Source organism: Maylandia zebra, linkage group LG3 (genome assembly GCF_041146795.1).
Source record: "Maylandia zebra isolate NMK-2024a linkage group LG3, Mzebra_GT3a, whole genome shotgun sequence".
Taxonomy (NCBI): domain Eukaryota; kingdom Metazoa; phylum Chordata; class Actinopteri; order Cichliformes; family Cichlidae; genus Maylandia; species Maylandia zebra.
In genome coordinates this window covers 8434317-8446283 of record NC_135169.1, presented here as the reverse complement: position 1 = coordinate 8446283, position 11967 = coordinate 8434317, and the positions used below count along the sequence as shown (strand labels likewise).

Genomic DNA, 11967 nt, shown 5'->3' with positions numbered 1-11967 from the left:
TTTCACTCCTTTGATTTTTTCCTCGTATCTTTTCTTTGACTTTTCATCAAGTCTGTCTTTGTACAGACCGGCATTGTTCTCCTTCGTTTTGTACATTCCTCTTTTGGGAGGCAAAGAAAAACCGAAAAAGGTATTGGAACCGGAGAATGAACGTTTTGCGGTGCTGCAAATGCTTGCATTTGATGCGGTACTTGGATTGTTTTGCCACGGGTTCCCAGCATGCAATGCGCGAAAGTCACGTGGTCTGTCAATCTCTATAGAGCGCTTTGAGTACTCTGGGAGAGTAGAAAAGAGAAAAAAAAAAAAAAAGTAGAAAAGCGCTATATAAAAAAATGTAATACTATATAAAAACCAGTCCATTTAGCATTTGGTCATATTTATCCAGGAAACACAAACATGTAAAGAAGCTCATCACAGCTCACTGACCTCGTTGGTCCAGGTTCATCACTGAAGAATGGAGGCTGATCTTTGGACCAGTCACTCCTCACAGATGGACAGATGGATCCTGCAGACTGTGACCTCTGACCTCTGCAGACACAAACATATTTTATTGAATGATAAATTCTCTGATAAAGTGATTGAAGCAGCTGTGATCACACAGACTGCAGATAATGCAGCTGTTTCCTGTCAGTAACAGTCCTCTTAGAGTTCAGCTTTTTAAAGGAAAACTGGACAAAACTAAGTTCAGCTCTCTGACCTCGTTGGTCCAGGTTCATCACTGAAGAATGGAGGTTGATCTTTGGACCAGTCACTCCTCACAGACGGACAGCTGGTTCTTGCAGACTGTGACCTCTGACCTCTGCAGACACAAACATGATGAAAGTGATTGAAGTAGCTGTGACAGACTGCAGACTGGGCTCACACAACGAGCCTTTGTCTAATAAAGCACCTGCTCTCTGAACACTTTTCTGAAGAGGAGCTGCACAAACCTTTGTTTGCTTTCTAGAGCAGCGTATCATCCTCAGAGCACAGCTGGCACGCTTGTTTCTGTTAGCTTAGCCACCAGGCTAAAGTCAAACTACCCACTGCTAGCAGCTGTTTCTATCATAGTTTAGGATCCAGATGTGAGCGCTCTAAATTTACACCTCTCATTAAAATAAATAGTTAAAAACAGCCAATTGTGTCCAAATGTGTCTTAAATCAGATAAACTGACAGTTACACCTGAGCCTGTGTGTCCTTTGAGACACTGCTCTGCTACAGAGATGCATTTTAGAAACCAGGAAACATAAAAATCATTTAAATCAGACACTAAACTGACATCAGTTCATCTTACTAACAGCTCACCTCTCTGCAGCAGACAGAGACCAGTCACTCTGTAAGGACACGCAGCTGGGTTCAGGTCCAAGTTTGCGTTTTCGTTTTCTTCTACGTTTCTTCCTGTGAATAATGATGGAGCAGTGATGTGAGTGCTGAGCTGTGACATGGAGAAGAGTCATGGACAGTTAGAGATGGTCATCTCACCTCTGAGCTTTGGTCTGGCTCTCATGTTCCCCACACAGAGTGCTTTTAGAGGGAGGGGCTCCCTCCTCTCTGTCCTCACACTGATCCATGCTGCTCAGCTCACACACACTTTCTACCTGCAGTGGAAACACAAATCATTCATGTGCACATCAACTGAAACCCTGCTTTCCATCATGTGTGCTGTCCAGATATCAGCTGCTGCTTTCCTGCTTCATCTCAGTGTCAGCTGGATGCAGTCAGACAGCAGTGTGAGGCAGAGGAAGCTGCCATCAGCTGCTCTGCTATCAGTCCACTAGAAGGAGCCGTGAAGCACACACGATGCATTCACTGACACACACTGATTTAATGGTAATAAGAAAAATAAGAAGTGAGAGTTTGTCTCTCTAAGTGAGTTAATGTGGACAGAAATCAAAAGGAAGGTGGACGAGGCAGATTTTAACAACACAAGGAGTTTGTTTTGATTTTCTGTTGTTTGTTGTTTCTTTCCTAACTGTGTAGTTTTAATTTAAAAAGGAGGAGCATTTTAAGAGTACAGCTCTGTGTTAAGTAATCTCTGCCCTAAAAGCTGGAGGTAACAGAGTTAACTATCCTAAGATTCTTATTAAGAGTGACCAACAGGGACACCATTAGAAATGAGTATATTACTGGGACAGCTGAGGTCAAACACTTTGGGCACAGACAGTGAGACTGACATATGCTCTTTGAGTTAAATCATGTCTGTGTACAAACAGAATTTGATAACTATTATTTTAGAGTACAAGTAATTGTGACTTTTTATATTAAATCTGATTAAAACATAATGAAAATAAATACTACATTCATCAATGTTTTATTTATTTCAAACACGATTCTTCTGTCTCAACATCTCACTGCCTGGGACATACCTGATAACTAATGTCTAATTATCTGTTAATGTTTTCACTAATTTAATATAATAATTTTATTTGGTCTAATGAAGTCAGCGTGAATAAACAATGCAAAAACTTTTGTGTTGTTGCTGTTGTTGTAATTACTTCCTGTTGAAGTAGATTCAATATTTGTAACAAAGGATTTTTAAACAGACAGAAGCCAACAGGTTTAATTCAATTCTTTACCACATCTATACATCCACCTCCACTGTAATTATAAAGGCCTCTGACCTCCAACAGTAGTTTACTCTATAACTGCTTATGGTCAAACAGATGTGTCAGTCTGACAGCAGTTACTGTGGAACAGTGGCCAAGCTCAGGCTGCAGTTAATGAGAGGAGAGCAGAGGTTATAGAGCATTTTCAGTGGCAGCTCCTAATTTTTAACCTATAATAAAAATATTAACATCTTAATAACATAAGAGCAGCCCAATCTTGTTAAACACTAAAAATCTGCTTATTGGCTCTAGTTGAGCAGGATATCTTTAGTCATTTGAGGTGTTTTAAATATGCTAGAGAAACAAACTTTGACTTGAGTTTTTCCATTCAGATATGTTGTCACATCTACATTTTAAAAATGTATTTTTATTCTGGGACTACAGGAATCATTTTAAAATTTTATGATTTCAAAATAAGCCTCTCTATCCTCTCATTTAACCCACAGAACAAAGATCCCAGCAGGATATATCTGTTTGGGAAATACTCCACTCATTCCCCTTAACCTGAATCAGTGCTTTCTCCATCGATTCTTCAGATACTAACATGAAAACATGTTCAGCAGCTCTCTGTTCTCTGACATGGAAAACAAACTTTAACATCAGCAGCCGATTTTGGATTCTTGTGTGTTTAATTTTAATGTAAGAGACAGACATGACACAGCACGCAGATCCGACGGCGCACAATTTGCTTTGAGGTAGCAGCCAAGAAAGGTGTAGTTTGTGTCTGTGAACACCCGTGTGGATGAGCGTGTTTGTATTCAAAAGACTTCTCCATGTAGCGATCTGCTAGAGCTGGGGTCTCAAACTCCAGGCCTCGAGGGCAGGTTTTAAATGTGTCCTTGATCTAACACAGCTGATTTAAATGGCTAAATTACCTCCTCAACATGTCTTGAAGTTCCAGAGGCCTGGTAATGAATAATCATGTGATTCAGGTGTGTTGACCGAAGGTGAGATCTAAAACCTGCAGGACACCGGCCCTCGAGGCCTGGAGTTCGAGACCCCTGTGCTAGAGGGTGTTGGGAGCCATAGCCCCGTCCCCCAGGGCATGTAGCAGGCATGGAGGAGATCCAGGCCCCAGACATCCAGAGGCCCTAGAGTGCGAGAGCCCAAGGAGGACCACCAGAGGGGCATCCGTGCCACCCTCATGGGAAGAGCTGAGGAGAGCCCCAAACGAGAGGTCAACCAGCAGCTACGGAGCAGAGGCCAGAGATTTTAACTTAGCAAAGCAAAACTGTCACTATCTGCAAAGTTTCAAGGCTCATGTTTGATGATGACGAACATGCAGACATTAGATACAGAAGGACTGAGAACATAAAGGGATAAAATAATGCTTATTGAGGGGAACCCAGGAAAGTAGAACACAAGCAGCTCTCTCCTCTGGGCTACCTCTGTAGCATGGACATGGTTTGGTTTTGAAAAATCTGACACAGACCAGAAAACTGTAATTTCCAAATTATCCCGTAAACGCCATGACAGACTAAAACATGACAAACCTCTTCTACAACCTACGCAAATATCACAAAAGAGATTAAGAGAATTTACAAATGAGAAGCAAAAAAAAGCAATAAAGAATCAACAGGTGCTCAAAATAAACCACAGAACAAAGAACAGTACAACAGGCTTTTGCATGTGGAACGCAACAAAGACTCGAAGATGGAAGGAGATAACAGTGGCTATTACAACTTATATCTGCAAAGATATAATATATAGGTCACAATGGCCAGCCAAAAACACTTCACACAAGTTGAGTTGCGTCATTTATATCACAAGTGTGTGCCCAAAGTAGGGGAGGAAGTCTGCAATGTTGCTACGCTGCAACAATGGATATGTGGACGAGCCGCACAATGCATCCCTATATGAGCTTGACATGCATTCCTATGTACAGCACTTTGCGTCAGCCGTGGTTGTTTTAAAGTGCTTTATAAATAAAGGTGGTGATGATGATGATTTCATCTGTGACTAGACACTGTACAGTCGAGGTTTTGCCGTCTAGTTTGTGTTGCTACGGATAACACTGCAAACAACATCCTTGCACTTCAGCTGAATGAGTGGCACACTTACAGTGTTTTGGTCACTGTCTCCACCTAGCCATCGGTGAGTGTTTAAATGTAACATTATATGTCAGTAAAGTTTCCTGAAAAATACCTCAGCGTTAAAATAAACATAGCTTGGTACTGATATGAGAAACTCCTTTTCATATCTGTCATTCAAAGTGACCCAAACTGTTTCTAAACTCTGAAGAGCAGCCGCCTGTTGAGATGTTTGACTGTTGTTCCTGAATGCAGCACATAGAGAGACTTTTCAATCTAAGTTCCATATGACATAACAGACTGAAGATGTGTCAATCTTTTTCTTTTAATAGTATAAGTCAGCCATTGAACCTGGCCTGTATTTGTATAGCACTTTACTTAGTCCCTAAGGACCCCAAAGCGCTTTACACTACATTCAGTCATTCACACACTGGTGATGGTAAGCCACACCCACCCTGGGGGGCACTGACAGAGGACACTGGCGCCACCGGGCCCTCTGACCACCACCAGTAGGCAAACACGGGGTTAGTATCTTGCCAAAGGATATTTGGCCTGGAGCAGCCTGGGATCGAACCACCGACATTCTGGTAAGTGGCTGACCTGCTCTGCCACCTGAGCTATTAATAGCCTATTAAAAAAAAACTTTTGCATTTTTCTGTGTGCGTGTGTGTGTGAGTGTGTGATGATTTGTACATGATATTTGTTATATATTAATAATAAATCAAACCCTTTGAACCAAATTATATCTATTTTGTACAGAAGACAAAGTGCAGGTATTATAGATCTTTTCTTTATATCTATATTTTACTTTGAAATAGAAAAAATGAACAATTTTGCACAAACAAACATTACAATGTAGATATTGTACTAAGGTAAACTGTTTTCTCTCACTGCTGTGAATATGAACTCACTTTGATTTTTAACAAACTAAACTTTATAGTGATGTGTAGGAGAGCAACATATGAACAGCTACTTTAACATTTGAATACATTTTATGGCTTTTTTCCCCACCTCTCGTGATCTTATAATATATTTGCTTGTTCTTCATAAACAGTAAGGTGGATCCACGTAGATTTTTTTTTGTTCAAATATTTTGATGGCAGCATGGACATAAGTTTTATATCTCTGTGTGTTTATTTTTTGGGGGCATTACTGTATATAACAGTACTGTTAGAGTTTAATATTATTTCTGTACAACTGTTTGAACAAAAAAGCTTATAGTTTCAAACCAGGACTTTAACTTTGATCATAGTTTCCAGGGTGAGTTATAAATACAGCAGCTCTGAGAACTTCTATCAACAGTTTTCTGAATCCCCTAAATTCCTGATCTTCTTTCATGGTTGTTGCATGTGTTGTAACAAAGTTTATTTTAATATATTACTCGTGAGTGATATGTAAGCATCTTAAATGTAATGACTAATTACCAGAGCATTTTAATTTAATACAGTCATTTTAGTTCAGTCTGAGAAATGTAAAAAGATCTTTGTTTCAGTGTGAACAGTCTGTTGGAGCAGAGCTGTCAGTTTATGATACTTTTTAAAAAAGGCCGACTGAATCAAAGCTTAGTCTGTTTTAAACAGCACTTTATAAAGTTCTTTGCTCTCCCTCCACCTGCTGTCTCTGAACACAAAGACCTGGAGGGGGAGAACTTTAAATGAGCACTATGACAGATATGCAACCAACTTTATATGACCTCAGTGATTGACAGAAAAATGAAGGAAGACATCTGTGGTGGCTGAAACGCCATCCAAAACATAGCCACAGACAGCAGAGTTATATGCAGATTTTATAATACAAACACTGAACTCTTTGAAAGCAGTCTCACAGTCTCTTAGACATTCAACATCTAAGTAAGTGTGCCTATCGAAGAATAATAAGGCAAGTTTTTTTTTGTTCTTTTTTAGCCAAACTATAAAACATTAGAAGGACATGTATTTAGTTTTGATTTTTCCAAAATCATTTCATTGATCACTATAAATAATTTAGTTTTAATTTTATGTGTAGTTTTTATTTCTATTTTAGCTTTCTTTTGATCTAGTTTTATTTCTGAGTTCAGTTTTAGTGAACTACAATAACTTGTGTGTTTTGTAACGCTTCTTCCTGTTGGAGCAGAGCCAACAGTTTTTGACGCAGTTTTCTTAAGACCGACATGTTGAATCTGTATCTAACACACATCTATACAAAATATTCATTTACGAAGTCCGCTCTCCGTCTCCTGCTGTACTTGTGAAGGTAAACAGTCTCCAGCCGAGCTCAGAACACATTCAGTTTGTTTGGTCCGATTCCCGGATCACACAGTAACAGAAAATGGCGGAAACACTCGGCCTCATCGGAAAACATTACACACTTTTAACGGAGAGACCGGAAATAAAAACACACAGTTTGTTGTGTGAGGAAATCAAACATGAGCTGAACAAACAGTAAAGTTCATGAAGACAAACTGTTAAAGGAGGAAACAAAGCAAACTTACAGTTTCTTCACACACCAACAACAAGCTCCACTCCACACCTGGACACTAAACACGGACACACAGGTGAGCTGCTTCCTGGAAGGAGGCGGGACTCCACCTCGAGCTCCACACAGGTGGGATGGGGGAAGAGGCAGATTTTCACAATAAGAGCTTTTTGTTTTAGAATGAATGTAACGTCCCACTGATGATTTGTTAACTGTGTTACCATCAGTAGGGATCAATAAAGTATTCTGATTCGGATAACTTGGTCTCATTTCACCATGTTTCTAATTCAGGAAAATAAAAAAAAAGTATTTTTATCAGTGATAATTATCCATATTAAACTATTCAGTTTGAAAATCAACATTAATTTGGCTCTCCTTCCACTTTTTCAACAGACTCGAGCTAATCAAATATTTCTGTCACAGTTGTTTTACAGACAGATGTAGGCCACTTCTGTATATAAACAAAGCTGATAAAGAGGTATGGAGATGATTTAAAGTGTGTTGTTGTGCAGTTGAAGCTGTTTGTGTGACAGCCTGACCTCCTGTTAAAGCAGCTGTGAATAAAACAGCCAATCAGATCAATCAGAGAGAGAGCAAGAAAATCAGGAGAGGACACATCGGTAGTTTGGTCCATTCACAGAAGAAAAGTCCAGCGAAAGGCCTGGATGGTAAATGGCCTGTACTAATATAGCGCTTTACTAGTCCCTAAGGACCCATCCATCCATCCATCTTCATCCGCTTTATCCGAGGCCGGGTCGTGGGGGCAGCAGCCTAAGCAAAGAGGCCCAGACCTCCCTCTCCCCAGCCACCTCCTCCAGCTTATCCGGGGGAACACCAAGGCGTTCCCAGGCCAGCCGAGAGATATAATCTCTCCAGCGTGTCCTGGGTCTGCCCCGGGGCCTCCTCCCGGTCCCTAAGGACCCCAAAGCGCTTTACACATCCAGTCATCAACATACATTCACACACTGGATGTCCACGACAATTGTCGTTTGGGCAATCCAGGATCCCTATTTGATTATTATTATCATCATATATCCTGCTTATGTGGATGCACTTTTCTATCTGTCAGTGCTGAAGCAGACGTCACTGATCACATGACTCTGAGGGATGTTTCCAGCACCTCGCTGAATCTGAGCCATGAAGATTTGAGGCAGCTCAATTCAATTCAATTTTATTTATATAGCACCAAATCTCCAGATGAGTAAGGCTGGTGTGAAGTGTGATTGAGACTGCATCCTCTGTTGATCTGTTCCTGCAGTAAACTGTAGGCTGTCCAGGTCAGCAGGGATGTTGATGTGTGGAAGAACGAGTCTCTCAAACACTTCATGATCATTGGTGTCAGAGCGACCGGGCGACAGTCATTCAGACATTTTACTGACTGTCTTTTGGGCACAGGAATGATGGTAGTTGATGTGAGGCATGTTGGGACTGCAGCCTGCTGCAGAGACAGATTGAAGATGTTGGTGAACACCCCGGCAGCTGGTGGGCACATGACTTCAGCGTGCGTCCTGAACCCTGTCTAGTCCTTTCATCATCTGTTCTTCTTTAAACAGCTGACTCTTGTTGAGATGAAATTATTTGAAATGCTTCAGTTCTCTGCTTTATATGAACTAAAATGCCACGTAACCATATATTGTAGTATTAAGTGGACATGGCCCTGAAAATAAAGGCATTAAACTACGTGTCCTTGGGGGGTAGAAGGCTGTAGACTCTCGCTTGCCTTGGAGAAAGTAGATAACAGGGAGCATCTTCTAGTGGAAAGTTACTGGGACACTGTTGTTGGGTGGCTGTAGCTCAGGTGGCAGAGCAGGTCAGCCACTAATCAGAAGGTCGGTGGTTCGATCCCAGGCTGCACCCTGGCTGCATGCCAAATATCCTTGGGCAAGATACTAACCCCATGTTTGCCTACTGGTGGTGGTCAGAGGGCCTGGTGGCGCCTGTGTCCGGCAGCCTCGCCTCTGTCAGTGCGCACCAGGGCAGCTGTGGCTACAATGTAGCTTGCCATCGCCAGTGTGTGAATGAATGGGTGGATGACTGAATGTAGTGTAAAGCGCTTTGGGGTCCTATGGACTAGAAAAGCGCTATACAAATGCAGGCCATGCAGGCCATTTACCATAGACTAGAATGAGCTGGGAATAAAGACTGTTAGGGGTGTGTCACCATGCAGGACGCATCTCCCTTCCAGAAGTAACTTTGTGAGAGAATAAAGTGTGAAAGGGTTGACTGAGCAGTGTTTTGTCTTCCATCGGCTGAAGGATCAGAAGAACTCGGTGAAGTGTTGATATTTAACACTCTAAATTAAATCTAACAATAAAATATCTGCATTTAAGAGGAACCATTTTCAGCGGGAGCTGTGTGTTAATACGTGGAGATCCTGAATGCTGCTCTAACAATGATCAGATTAGATGTTCAGTTCTCTTCCAAACCCCTGCTGTCTATTGTTTGATTGTCCACTCAAATAAAAATCAAAGCCTTCTAACATCTGTTTGTTTGTATTCAGGCATACATGTGGAACAGGCTTTCTATGCTATTATTGCCACAAATGTCAGTGCACTGGGGGAAACAGCGCCCCCTGTTGGTGTGGCCAGTTAGTCGAGGCTGGCTGCAGAAATGACTGTCAGTCTGCTGAAGCTACACCAGAGTGTGCTATGTGGAGTGGTGAAGCCATTTGTACTGAGCCCACACTGTTATATTTCCACTCAGGAAATAAATCTGCACAGATTCCTTGTGTTCTTTAAAAATACAACAACGCAGAGCTGAGGAGTTTATTTGGGCCTGTTACAGTCGGGTGAAGCACAAACTGCTTACACATGTGACCATTGTTTTGTGTGAACCTTTGAAGTACAGACTAGTGTAACTGAATATTGAGAAAGAGCCGCGTCAGTAAATCCAGAAGCTTTTTACCATCTAAAGAAGTCTTTGTGCTGCTGCAGACGTCAGTAAATCTGACCCTGAATGTTTCTAACTCAAAGCTGATGTTTCACAGGCTGCTCTCCTTTGAATGAGCTGCAGAGATCAGCAGGGGGACAACATGTGCTGAAAGAAGATTCACTGAAGAGGTTACTGATAGAAGACACGAGGTTCAAATGCAGCCTGTGTTTGAAGCACAAAGGAGACGCCTGCTGGAGCAGCTGGAGTCCTGCACACACTCTTCACTACACAAACACCTCCTACAACATCCACTCTTTCCACTCTGACTGCTGTGTTTGTGGAAACACTCCAACACACACCGCTGCACATATGAACATGTGTGTGAAACACTGCTGACATTAAACATGAGGGAGGATTGATTCACAAACACACAACAACATTTACACACACATGACCTCTGCAGGACGACACACGCCTGATTGAATGATTTTCATTCACTGCTGTTTCTGTACAAAGCAACACTTTGTTTCTATTCTGAGTGTTGTTAATTATATCAGTGACGTCCTGGCGTCCTCTTGCACTGACAAAAACATGCAAACAAATTAGTGGAGCTGTGTACCATGCAAATGAAATTTGACAAAAAAATTCTTTAAATAAAATTCCAAGCTGAAATGTCTGTGGAAAATACCTTGGCTATGATAGCCTGCAACTTCAATCCCATGGCTCCCCCCTTGGAATGGAAAAGGGCCAACAGTTTGGGAGTGTACTCATCCAGCATGGACATGAATTTGGGTTCAAGGTGTACCAGGGTGATCCTGTAGAACTCATCCTGCAGCTGAACGACAAAAAAAACCATGATGCAGCCTCAAATTATTTGAAGTTTGAAAGATTACATTAAAAAAAACCAAAAGCCCACCCAAAATGAATTTGGAACTCACATGAGATGCCTCAAACAAAGCTGGCCATCTGGCTTTGATGTCTTCAATGCTGGGGGACAGGTTGACAATTTCATGTCGTCTATGTGCAAATGTTTTAGCCATTTTTTCTTTTATCACTTTGTTGTTGTCTCTTTTCTTGACTTCAGTAAGCAACTGAATTCTCTCTTCTTCTTGACTGTCCTCATCTTCACCTGCTGGATAAGGCGGAAGGTAATTTACCTCTGCTTTCCGAGGCTTTTTCACTTTATTTGCAGACTTCTGGTCACCTGGACTCTTGTGTTTCATGGCATTGCATGTCAACTCAGGAACACCAAACCCTCTAAGTTTTGTACGATAATTGGCCATCTTGTATTTGATGCTTTGTTGCCAACCATAATAACCTGAGAAAGAGCCAGGTTCCTTGAGACAAGGGTATTTTGTCACAAGTGCCTCAGCAACATAACTAACCTGTGCACTTGAAGGATAGGCCGTAAATGTAAATATAGTTTCAGCCAACTTCTCAAGAATATCAGTCTTTACTTTGGAGGTGGGCAGAAGATTTCCATTCTTTTTATACTCCTCAGTGGCTCTTTCCAGGTACATCTCAGTTTCATATGCAAACTGTGGAATGGGAAACTGTTTCGGCCAGGGCTCACAACGTTCTGTGGTCTTCTGCCTTTTGAGAATAATGGTGTCCTGAGAAGAAGTAGATACAACTGACTCAGCATATGAGGAGTCATAGTCAGACAGTTGGCCAGAGGGGCCGCCAAAACTGTCATCAACCGGAGTCAAGCTTAGCATGACCGGGGTGATGCCAACAACCTTCACAGTGTCTTTGTCTTTTATCTGGTCAGCTCTGTGAAGAGTGAAGTAGTCCTGGAATTCTGGGTCAAAATACTGAAGACTGAAGTCATTTGAAATCCCAAAAGTATCCTTCACAACAGTCTGCAGCTCCTCCAATGTTGGTGGGATCCCTGATGGAAGAACCAACTTCTCGATTTGGTCATCAATAATTACACAAAGTTTTGCCTCCATCTTGTTCAACCTAGAATAAAATGTAAATGGGCAGAGTTAAATTTCCCTTCAATTAAATAAAATTAGTTATTACT

At 41.5% G+C, this 11967-nt stretch overlaps 1 long non-coding RNA gene across 1 annotated transcript; it reads right to left on the bottom strand.

Moving 5' to 3' along the window:
- Positions 1-1308: 1308 nt before the first annotated feature.
- On the bottom strand, positions 1309-7140 carry LOC143416784 (uncharacterized). Its single transcript, XR_013097048.1, has 3 exons — positions 7087-7140; positions 1463-1578; positions 1309-1378 (listed from the first exon to the last, which is right to left on the bottom strand). It is a non-coding gene; the product is annotated as an uncharacterized LOC143416784 (long non-coding RNA).
- Between the last annotated feature and the right edge of the window lie 4827 nt (positions 7141-11967).